Source organism: Botryllus schlosseri, chromosome 1 (assembly GCF_051294905.1).
Source record: "Botryllus schlosseri isolate E-star chromosome 1, Bs_hap1, whole genome shotgun sequence".
In the NCBI taxonomy this organism is placed as follows: domain Eukaryota; kingdom Metazoa; phylum Chordata; class Ascidiacea; order Stolidobranchia; family Styelidae; genus Botryllus; species Botryllus schlosseri.
The window spans coordinates 16,066,392-16,078,592 of record NC_137236.1 but is presented as its reverse complement, the minus strand read 5'-3'; the positions used below and the strand labels follow the sequence as shown (position 1 = coordinate 16,078,592).

At 40.6% G+C, this 12,201-nt stretch overlaps 2 long non-coding RNA genes across 2 annotated transcripts in view; one reads left to right on the top strand and one right to left on the bottom strand.

The window, feature by feature from the left end:
- Positions 1-12,201, bottom strand: part of LOC145433892 (uncharacterized) — a 51,673-nt gene that overhangs the window by 18,123 nt on the left and 21,349 nt on the right. The gene's annotated exons all lie outside the window — the stretch shown is intronic.
- LOC145433908 (uncharacterized) lies at positions 215-5,395 on the top strand. Its single transcript, XR_013913227.1, has 3 exons — positions 215-1,114; positions 2,501-2,873; positions 5,210-5,395. It is a non-coding gene; the product is annotated as an uncharacterized LOC145433908 (long non-coding RNA).

The following is a 12,201-nucleotide window of genomic DNA, read 5'->3' as shown; positions in this document are numbered from 1 at the left end:
TCTGCTTGAATCTGAAGTCCTCGGATCGTGGCACCCATACTATCAGCTAATTTGCTTCCGGTATGATTTCTTCGATAATTAGAGCTTCATTACTATAAATAGTGATCAGTTAACGACCCACTCCTAAAACTATACAAACGGAAAGTATTTGCTATCAGATGACACAGAGACCGGCAATCATGTCTGTTATGCGTAATAGATAGAAGGGATTATAAATATGGGATATGGGTATTGCAGTCCGTACACACTGACTTGCTATGAACACAAACCTACTTTTGAATCGTAATTCAAAATCCGTTTTCAAACTACGTTTAAACTTGAGTACAAAGCAACGTTTTTGTGCCTATGGATCTAGAAATCAAGGACCATCAACAACCCGTATAGTCAAATGATGATTTGATACCATCGTATGTCCATTGAACTAGATGTATCGGCTAATCTAATATGAAATTAACAAGATCAATCTCCCCAATCGTTAATGCTGTTGCAATAAGCAAATTCCTCGTATATGTCCATTGTTATAAGTCAGATGTTCCCGTGATGTTACAGGATGTGGCATTTGTCTTTATTGCGAATATTACAGCTGCAATGTTTGCGAAATAAGTTTTATTTTCCCGTACAATTTGTACATTCCTGTGTGACATACCGCAAAAGACGTGTATACATACAGTTTTGTATCGAGATTTGATACAAATCCTATTTATTAACCATTGCACAGTCGATTTAAACACGTGACTCTGACTCCTGACAAAAACTAGGAGATGGGTAAAATGCGTACAGCGTAAACTACAGTAGTTGAATCCCAAGATCTAGTGCAGAAGGTAATCTTGATATGCTGCAAGTCCATGTTGATTTTTTGTGATAGTGAAATTCCAAACTTTAAATCAGTCTTCGTGCAATACTACTTGAGACCACATCGACGAAAATGCGTTGAATTATCCGTAGCGTTGTAGCCTACCTACGTATGAGATTATTAGTCATGCAATTGCGAATGACCAGTTGGGTTTGTCTGTACGTGCAAACATGTTTTGTGTTAATCGAATTTTCCGCAATCGACAGTGTCCATGCTATGACCTTTTTTTTATTACTGATTAGTGCTTTGTTCATAATTTACGTGGTATAGTGTAAAGCAGGGGTTCTCAACTTCCCTTGTATCACGGGCCACATTTTAACAGCAAAAAACGTCGCGGGCCGCAGACCATTATTACCGTGCATTTGTGGGCTACTATTAAATTTAGGCTTTTGCAGCCTATTTACCAGTCGTATACCGGCATTAGAAGATTTTTATGAATTCTAAAGCCTTAATGGACAGCCTTCGTGAGTTTGCAGTTGCTGTCTCTTGTGAGAATATGTCATATTTCAGCGGCGCAAGTGAATCTCTCCATGGAGCGTGCATTGCGTTCGTTGCCAACTCGGTACGTGCAATGTGCAAACCTTCAACCAGCGAACCGAACCCCTTGTTTCAATGTTCGAGTGAGAAAGCTTAATATTATGGTAACTTTTTCGTTTGTCAGGCCATTATCACTTTGAGTTTTCAGTGATATAAGAAGACGTCTGGCGTTCGGTGTCATTTCTGAGCGAAATCAGCTATGCAATGTTTGTGGAGTCGGTGGCTTCGTCCAATGCTAGGCTAAAGTATTCTGCGCCGCAACGCGTTTCAGAACATGCGTCAAAAGATTGTTGTTACTCTCCTGGCCACGGTTGAATTTCACAACTGAATTTAGCTTCTAAATTTGTCAGGTGATGTTGTCCTTGCTGCTAAGTTCCGGAAACAGCGAATATTCGCACAGTACATTAAAGTTTTATTGAAATTGTCTGGTAGATTTCTTGGGTTTAGCGATATTCCAAGCGGGCCTTCGATGTACGATATCGTAGGCCCCGTTCCAAGTAATTTTGAACGTTGCGTCTTCAACGTCGTCGGCAATTTTAACAGTGCCTCAAAATTAGGATTGATGGGCTTGACACCTAGCCAGCAACGTTTTTTTCTTAAGAGTAGCCGATATGTATCAAGAAGAAGCTCCCGTGGTATCATTTTCTGCTTCTACGTACCATTATGACAACTGATTTTCGACAAATATGACACATCGCGTTTCCATTTGTATCTGAGAGAGCAAATTCATTGTTGCACGCAGAGTTATAAACCCAGTTTTCGCCGTTGCATTTCCCGCTACCTGTTCTTGTTTCTGTTCAAACCATACGCGGTGAGTGAAACATTCTTCAAAACTGTACTACGCAGCGGAATTCTCTTTAACTCGAGTCGAGCCGAATACCAATTCAAAACAATAAGAATCCAATCCCGAGCATATATCAAGAAACCGGGACGCATCAAAGAATTATCATAATCAAACGAAACAGAGACGGTGCGATAAGAGAGCTGAGAAACTGAATTAATATATAACAATGAAATGCCAGTAGAATAATTGTGTTCATAATGGAGGATGTCGCGGGCCGCAAAATAAACCACTGCGGGCCGCATGCGGCCCGCGGGCCGCGGGTTGAGAACCCCTGGTGTAAAGGGATATTTCAATACATGCGGAAGTTTAATTGCCTTGGCATATTTATAAGGCAAGGTATTAAGCAACAGGAACGTCGGACATTGGTATTGTTATGGTCAATCTACAATCTTCACCAGTGGTTCTCTAACTGGGGGGCGTTTCAACTACGGCGATAATCAATAATTATAATGTCATTTAAAATGTCATAGAAGCTTCGTACTATCCATGCACACATTGCACAGTTGCTATTGTATGACTGATACCGGAACTTGCACCGATCATTTCAGAATTAGGATTAGCTGGTGAATGCTGTTGGTGTTAACTGATGCTTTTATGGTCTGTCTGCCAGGCTATTTTGCAGAGTGCGTATAGAATAGGGTGGAGTGAAAATGACTTTTTTTTTCAAATCGAAAAAAGGGCTTCCTCAATCCTGACAAATGACCTAAAACTTCAATTAAAAGTGACTTCAGGGTATTGCCCCCATTTTCCTGCCGGCAACCCCCCAATTTCTGCGCGTGGGGGGTAAAATGGCCCATCTCGGCAACCGCTGGTCGTAGAGTCATGATATATAGCTCAAAATCTGCGGAAGCATCATGTTTCTATCTGTCTTATGAAGAAAGTCTTCTCTATTGTGAACACAAAATGAGTTATAGCCAAAAAACAATATATACGCACATTTTTGTTGAAATTCAGCATTTATTCTGACGAATTGTGATCTGTCATCAGTTTTTTTGCAACTAAAAGTAACACACTGACAATACCGAATATTGGTCCATAATAAAAATATATTCACAACACAGTCCTTTTAAAATCGGTTCAAAACATCATAATGAAACACTCACATTTAACGGCTTATTGAAAATGCATTTTTGTGTCAAATCTTTTCATCAGTTTACGAGACTTAATTTTTTGGCAATTGAGAGACGATCTCGTCTTTCAAATCCCGAAACTTGTGCTGATGCTTCTGTTACGAGCTTTACATGTCGTTCCCTATTTGATTGTGGCATGGATGAAACAAAATCAGAGGCTTCTCGCGGCATTCTTCCAACTCTGCATCAGTAAGTGCTCAATCGCTGGAGGAAGTTGTTGATAAGATTCAATATCAACCAACTCGTGGTATGCCTTTGCTTCCAAGTTCAACTTTGGGACACAGAATAAGCGAATAGGGCCCCAGTTCAATTGGTTGGAACTGCTATGACTTTCAATGTCCACAAGTGAATTTTATTCAGCGGCATGTTTTCGAAACACAAGCACCTTGGTCACACCCTCATTTTGTATGTCTTCATTATCATCTGCCAGCATTGCAATCATAATATTTTCGGGATGTGCGAAATAACCGTTTTTTATCCCCACATTCAAAGCAGTTTTTCGAACGTTTCGGTCAGAGAAATTCATAACCTGCTGAATCAAGTTGAAGAAGTTTCTGGATCCATGTGTTATATGTTTGTTTCGCTTGATCTCAAACCAAGTCGGAAAATATACTTCAAGGCAAAAACGAACCAGAATCTCCAGGTTCAAAGTCGGTTCAACAACTGTTACATAATACCGTAAAACTCTGCACTGCATCCTAAAGTTAGCCATCTTGAATGCACAACTGGTCCAACCTCCAAATAAGCCAGATCATCATCAGCATTTCCTTGAATAATTGCCCAGCACATTTATAAGCATATAACTGGTCCTTACTTAAGTCATTCACAATTTCCGATGGGAGCTTTGGAAAGGCCATAAGTGGTGGCGAGAGCTTTTTGAATTGAGTAACTGGCCAACATGATACACTTCCACGTAGTTTTTTTCCAATTGGGTGTGACCAAGGTGCTGGCGATTCGAAAACATGCCGCTGAACAAAATTCACTTATGGACATTGAGAGTCATAGCAGTTCCATCCAATTGAACTGCGGTCCTATTCGTTTATTCTGTGTCCCAAAGTTGAACTTGGAAGCAAAGGCATACCACGAGTTGGTTGATATTGAACCTTATCAACAACTTCCTCCAGCGATTGAGCACTTAACTGATGCAGAGCTGGAAGAATGCCGCGAGAAGCCTCTGATTTTGTTTCATCCATGCCACAATCAAACAGTGGAACGACATGTAAAGCTCGTAACAGAAGCATCAGCACAAGTTTCGGGATTTCAAAGACGAGACGGCCTCATTCGCCAAAAAATTAAGTCTCGTAAACTGATGAAAAAACTTTACACAAGAATGCATTTTCAATAAGTCGTTAAATGTGAGTGTTTCATTATGATGTTTTGAACCGATTTTAAAAGGACTGTGTTGCGAATATATTTGTATTATGGGCCCAATATTCGGTATTGTCAGTGTGTTACTTTTCTTTTCAAAAAAACTGATGACAGATCACAATTCGTCAGAATAAATGCTGAATTTCAACGAAAATGTGCGTATATATTGTTTTTTGGCTATAACTCATTTTGTGTTCACAATAGAGAAAACTTTCTTCTTAAGACAGATAGAAACATGATGCTTCCGCAGATTTTAAGCTATATATCATGACTCTACGACCAGCGGTTGCCGAGATGGGCCATTTTACCCCCCCCCCCTTCCACGCGCAGAAATTGGGGGGTTGCCGGCAGGAAAATGGGGGCAATACCCTGAAGTCACTTTTAATTGAAGTTTTAGGTCATTTGTCAGGATTGAGGAAGCCCTTTTTTCGATTTGAAAAAAAAAGTCATTTTCACTCCACCCTAGTATAGAAGGAGATAAAGTTAAGGAGGAATAAGATATTTTCTCATAAAGTCATGTCATATGCCCTGTAGAGTATGCCTTTTGAATCTAAGAAGCGAGAATTTAAAATCGAAGCCACTCTGAGTATACTCGATCAGGACTCATGTTGTAGAATGCCACTCTTAAGAAGTTCATTTTGTGGCAGTAAAAAAGTCATCAATCGGATTTTTCTCTTGCCGAATACCTGCGAACCGAAGACAATGATTGTTTGTCCGCTTAAGAAGTGCAACGCTTGATTGGCGCACGACCGGCACCATTGGTTTTTGATTTAGCTCTTGGTCAGGTAACTTTGACACATGCCCAAGTCAGAAAAGACAAAAATCGCTAAAATATGTCTGTATATGCATTGCACATGGTTATTTCTGACAAAATATCCAACTGAATCTTTGTTGGCGCTCCCCGCGATTTTCTTCCAGCTCATATTTACTGTTATGTGCATAGTCCGGATTTCATATTTGAGAGGTCTCTTAACAGTGATAACCTTCCAGGCCTTCAAACTATGAGTTAGGATTGCAAACATTTTGGCTGCTATGTTGTTATTATATTTGATATGTAGATAACGGGGCGCGTAATTTTTCCCTATCATCAGGCTTGTCGAAAAACGTTTGCGAACCGGGGATCTACACCATCTACTGCTGGGTACGCTATTTATATTCGGCGCCCTCAGCGTCCGAACTTCCTCAATATCGCCCCCGAGTATTTTATCCATCTTCAAAATCCAAATAGTCCACTGGGGGCGCGTTGGAGCCAAGGTTAAGAAATACTGATCTCGAGAAACCCGTGTAAAGCACTAACTACAATTAAATTAATTACAAATAAATCTCGACAACAGCAATATTGAAAGATTTAGTTGACGGACGAGGTACGTTATGGCATGATGATGTGTTGCCTAGGGTTACCATACGCCTTCTTTTACAAGGATTTGTCCTCTTTTTGGACATTTTTAGAAGTGTCGTCGGAGTACGCCCAAATGTCCTCTTTTTTGAGAATTTGTCCTCTTTTTAGAATATTTGGGTTAAATGTGTGTTATAATTCAACTGAGATGCAGTAAATTAATACTCAAGTAACGCTCCGACGGGTCTTTCGGGAGTTGAGTCAGAAAGTTGACCTTTTTTTAGTCAACCAACGGAAAATTCAATGAAGTATGTGAAGTGTGCGTAAGTGTGTATTTTTGGAGCCGAGTCGGAAAAACGACCGTTTTTTCAGTCATTCTACTACAAACTTGCAATAAATTTACACGCAATATAATTTTCGATACAGACAATCCAGTGATGAACGGATAGTGCTTTTCGATACTCCGAATCCCTCCGACAACTTTAGTGTCTGAGGAAAACTCCCTCCGACTCCGAAGACCACAATCCCAGAATCCGAGATACTCCGATCAATCTCGTCAAGTATCCGAAACAGTGGCAAGCATGGCACAATTGGTAATGTGTTTTAGTAAATTAATCTGATAATATGGTGGGCCTTATAGTATTGTCTACTCTCCAGTCCCCCGTTGCAGTGCAGATGGCTGATTTTTATGCACTTGGCAATCATTTTTGCATGTTACCCGTCGTATTACAACTTTACAAGGTGTCAACTAGGGATGGTGTGAACCTCTGAAAGGTTCAGGTTCGTGTGAACGCGAACCTTTTTGATAGGTTCTGTGTGAACACGAACGTGAACCTCGTGAAGTCACGTGACGTCATATTGCTCATTCCAACCCTATCTTTCAATTAAGTGATAGCCTATGCCCTATATTAATGTACACGATATCTAGCGAAGACTCGGCCCACATAATGCCACAATGCTGAAGTACATATCGGCGTTTTAAACGTCGCTAAATGTATCAACTGCGGTAGTCAAAGGATATAATAACTGCATAAAATCAATACATTCCGTCGCTTTGCAACAATTTCGACGAGGACTTACCAAGGACCGGACAATGTGTTCGGAGTCTGAGTATTGCTACATTGATATTGAGCAGAATGCACAACGGGTTTCTATACTCTCTACCGATACCACAACAAGTTATGCAGCAGTAGCAAGCACCTTAATCGCACAGATTTGGTTTTAATGATGCAGTAAAGATATGAAGTCAAGATTGACCCCGTACGCCCGTTCGATTTTTTACATCAGAAGACGATATCAATGTCATTGATTGGTTGAATAAGCATCATTCGCTGACTACATATCGCTCGTGATGTTGTGTGATCGCGGGTCAAGCTCACAGCAGAGAGTCACTAAATATTCACAAACGGAAAGCTCGATATTTCGAGAAACTTTTTGCAACAAAGCAAGTAAAACTTTTAAGGTTGTCGAGGTGCATGGTGCATGCTTGTTTAGTGTTGATTTTTTATGCTGCAAGCACCATGAATGGAGTGGCCCGCAGTTGAAATGCAATAAATTTGAGCCAAAGATCTTATAATGGAGTGAAAATTACAATTTACCAAAAGGTTCACAGTGCAGAACCTACCAAGGTTCTGTTGTGAACGCGAACCTCTAAATTTCCGAGGTTCACACACAGAACGCGAACGTGAACCTCACGTTCACACCAACCCTCGTGTCAACTGTCTGTGTTTTGGTTTGTAATCATAATCAAGAGTGTATTCTGGTCAGAGCTATCCAAAGATATCGGAGACAAAAGCTACAATACTCCGAAATTCTCCTGAAAAATATCTGTAGTAAAATCCGACTCCGCTCGGACTGTCACAAAATCGGCAAAACTCCGCTCCGACTCCGCTCCGATGCTCATCACTGATACATTCCGGATCAGTTAACTGGTAACGGTGATTGCGCAGGTGTCTCCGTAAATACATAGACTATCCTGTATATAATGTTTAACAGCTAGGTCTATTCCCCACCAGAAACCATTGAATTCCCCACCGGTTGGGAACCACGGATTTAGAAGGTAACTGCAAGACGCTACGGTTTTCTATCTCATTGAAACTTGTCGAAACAAAACACAAGTAAATAATACACCAAATCCTATTTCGAAATATTGCTCAACATGAATTTACTGACATATTATATAGCCTACATATATTAAACCGAACGGAGCCTGAGCTATAGTTTCTCAAAAAACGTTACTTATCAGTTCCCCACTGTCAGTTGCCAATCAATGTAATTCATATCGATGGCAGTTATTAACATCAATTCCCAGTAGCTTTATCAGCGATGTCGCTTCTTCGCTCTGAATATGACATCGTTCAATATTCACGATAGAATAGAGGGAAAAATTGGAAGCAGCATTTTTCTTCAGAACGCAACCGTAATGGTACCGCAGCTAAAGATTATTATCAAATTATTGTCCATAACACATGCTCCGTCTTTGTGGTGTCGACGTTATTCGTCCTCGTATGCGTCATCGCTGCTTACCCCTTTGTGAAATTTCTTGCATGTAGGCTATTTCATCACTTCTGCAGTTTCTTGATGCGGCGTCTATCTTACAGTCCCATTTAGTTAGGTGTTACGTGAAAACATGTGATGCGTCACTTACTCTGCTTCCTTACGTGATGCCACAACACGGAATCTCATTTCAACTTGTAACTTATATATTCATGAACTGTCATTCAACCGAGGCTCGGATGTATACGGTACCGGCACTGTAAAAATTTATTATAACATGATGGGGAACTAATGTAGAATTATAAACTCGAGTCATCGTGCATGACTCGAACCAAGTCATATGACTCGAGACTAGGACGGCCAAGAAAGATGTTTCAGTGTAACTTAGAAGAATAGTAAAGTTACCACCTTATTGGTATTTCGTCTATCAGTCCTGATACTTGAAAATAGGGCCATAAACTGTTAAAACTGAGCAAAATTACTATATCATGTATGGCTGTATTATGCGAACCACTCTATATCACTCGAGCAGAGTTTAAAAAAGGGGCTTGAACCTGGGGTTACCATATTTTGTGATCCAAAGTCAGGACACTCTTTAGCGCCACCTAGTCGGTTTTAAAATGAGGTATGAACAGATATGGCGTCACACTAGCAATGCTTTTCCTATCGATTGTATACAGGAGTGCATATTTTAACATGGGTCGTGAATTAACTAGGATATTGCGCAATCTCTAAAATTTGAGCTCTGGTGATCGCTAGGGTCGGTATTCTCATTTTGTCTACAACAGACGTCTGCACGGGCCGGATGAAATTGTCTGGCCCGCCGGGATTGTGACATCCCTGCTATACTGTTAAGCTGTGCAGATATGTAGTTGTGTGTTGTAGCGAGGACCGAACCGAAAATATTGAGCCAACTCCCTCCTAAAAATTACTGGTCTGAAGCCCATCATTGGGTAATCGATGCAACTTCTGGGGCTTACTAGATATGCATATGCATCTGGTTTCCAAGTCCATCTTGTCGTTCAATTTTTTTAAATGAATTCTGTCAATAAAATATGTTCTTCCATGTATCACTATGAAATTTTAATCCTCTCTCAGCCGACGTGATCAAAGTTAGCGGTAGTGCTGGTGGAGGTGATGATATCGAAAAAGCAGGGACATCGCTGAGTCATGTTCATGTCACAGATTGTCACACGGATAACATAATGTAAAAGTGAACATGATGACTTGGAATCGGACTCGAGTCAAAACACGATGACTCTGACTCGACTCTCTACTAGCTGACTTGGACTAGGACTTGACTCGGTGGTGAATTAAAAATGTCCCGAGTTGACTAGAGTCAAAACTATAAAAGTGAGATTGACTCGTGATTCAGAACCCTAGTTACTTGGTAACAACCCTGCACTACATAATGGTACTTTTGAAGTGCGTACAAACGCTACTGTGGACAATATCCATTGGCTAAGAATGTCATCGGATGCTTCGACTTGAATTGTTTCTCTTTCTTGGCACATCATATTTTGAGCGCTGTGCTCCCTTTACGCATTCCAAACATGAATACTCCGTTATGATACTAATTTCGACTTTTCCGATTTAACCCGATACATTACTTGCAGAGTTTTATCCAAGTCACAAAGCTCCGAGTCACAAGTCAATCTCACTTTTATGGTTTTGACTCGAGTCAAGTCGAGTCATGTTCAATTCACCAACGAGTCAAGTCCGAGTCCAAGTCATCGAAAAGAGGTTCGAGTCCGAGTCATGGTATTATGACTCGAGTCCGAGTCCAAGTCATTGTGTTGACGGCTCAGTTGCCAGTTAAAGCCCTTTTAAACCCACTTGTATAACTCTGTTTGGTGATATCGAATGGTTCGCATTTATAATATACTAATTTTCCTCACTTTTAACAGTTTCTGGTCGCATTTTCAAGTACAAGTACCAATAGACGAAATCCCAATAGGCTGGTTACTTTACTGTTCTTCGAAATGACAATGAAATGTCGGTCTTGACCGTCTGAGTCTCGAGTCATATGACTTGGTTCGAGTCATGGGCAATGACTCGAGTTCAAGTCGAGTCAATACACATAATGACTCGAGTCGAGTCGAGTCATTTCCGTATTTTGAAAAAATGACTCGAGTCAAGTCGAGTCATCAGAAAATCGTGACTCGAGTCTGACTCGAGTCGAGTCATGACTCGAGTCATTACAACCCTGTACTAACGTTAGTTCACAGGTTTTAAGTTACAACGGTTTTACCGCGCGAAATTGTATATTGCACAGGGTCACAATTGAGGGTAATTGGTTAAAATAGTCGATCATAAGTAGGGGAGATGTGGTACCGATTGATCAAAAATTGGAAAATGATCGCTGGCCCCAGAATGTTCAGCCGAAAACAGCAAATCTTTTGCTGGCTCAGCACTTTGATACAAGCTCTACCCATCGCGCACATATACATGAATATCCGTGTTTTCAAAAAATATTTATGGACGTTCAAAATTTGTTGCTCGAACGTGTCATCGGTCCCCACCCGGTGGGTCCAATGGCACACGACCCGGGGATCTATGACACCTATACCCTAAATACCTCAGATGTGACAACTTTTCTTGCTCAGTATTATAATCTAAGCCAGTGCTCTTCAACCTTTTTCGGAGTGGTACACCCTTTTAACGTTTGCTCAAAACTCGTACACCCCTGTTCATTAGGGGTCTTCAAAAATGACTTTTTTTCTCAAATCGTACTGGCTACTTGATAAAATTGTTAGGTTACCTAATTTAAGCCTACACACCAAATTTGGTGCGATTCCAACCAGTAGCCGCATTGCTACGGGAAAATAAATAAAGAAAAATTTGAAAATATGGTAAGCCTAGTGTACGTTATGTGAGACCGCTTTTCCCGCCTAGACGCGCGAAGCGCGAATAATTTCAGTAATTCAAGAATGTAATCGGGCAATATGATCGGGAATTACATATATATTGCTATCAATTTCGATCCTCTCAGATTCACCGGTAGAGCTGAGCGAAGTCTGTTTTAAAATTGTAGGACATCCCAATAATAATTAGACATCTTCGGGCGTATACCCGTTGGCAGGAACGAAACAGCACTTCGTCAGCCCCCCCCCCCCCAAAAAAAACTTGGGTTTTGGGTTCTCATAGGGTGATAAACCCACCCCTCATCACAGTGTTCGCTTTTGCCGAGAAATTTGCTGCACTGTTTAGTGTGCCAGCTCGAAGCGCGAAAATTTTCGATAATTCATGATACAATCGGCCAATAAGATTGCATTGCATATATATTGCTATCAATATCTTGTCCTCTCTGCTCATGTTATCAGATTTGCCGGAAACTGTAGGGCCCATAAATAATAATTAAACATTTTCGGGTGGGCGGACCCGTTGGTATGACTTCGTTACATGATTTTATTTCGTGACCTCCTGTCTGCTATATCAAAAATATAGAATTGCTCTAACGTACTAAACTAAAAGACGCACACGATTTCAAATTGGTATTTCTTCACTGGGATATATTTTTTTCTTGCTGGATGGTATTTGTCTTCTGAGGTTCAGATTGCCAAGACAGGAACATATGGCGCCAGTCATTTAGGCGCCTATGAACAATCAAACCTATTATTTGGTATATATAACGAAG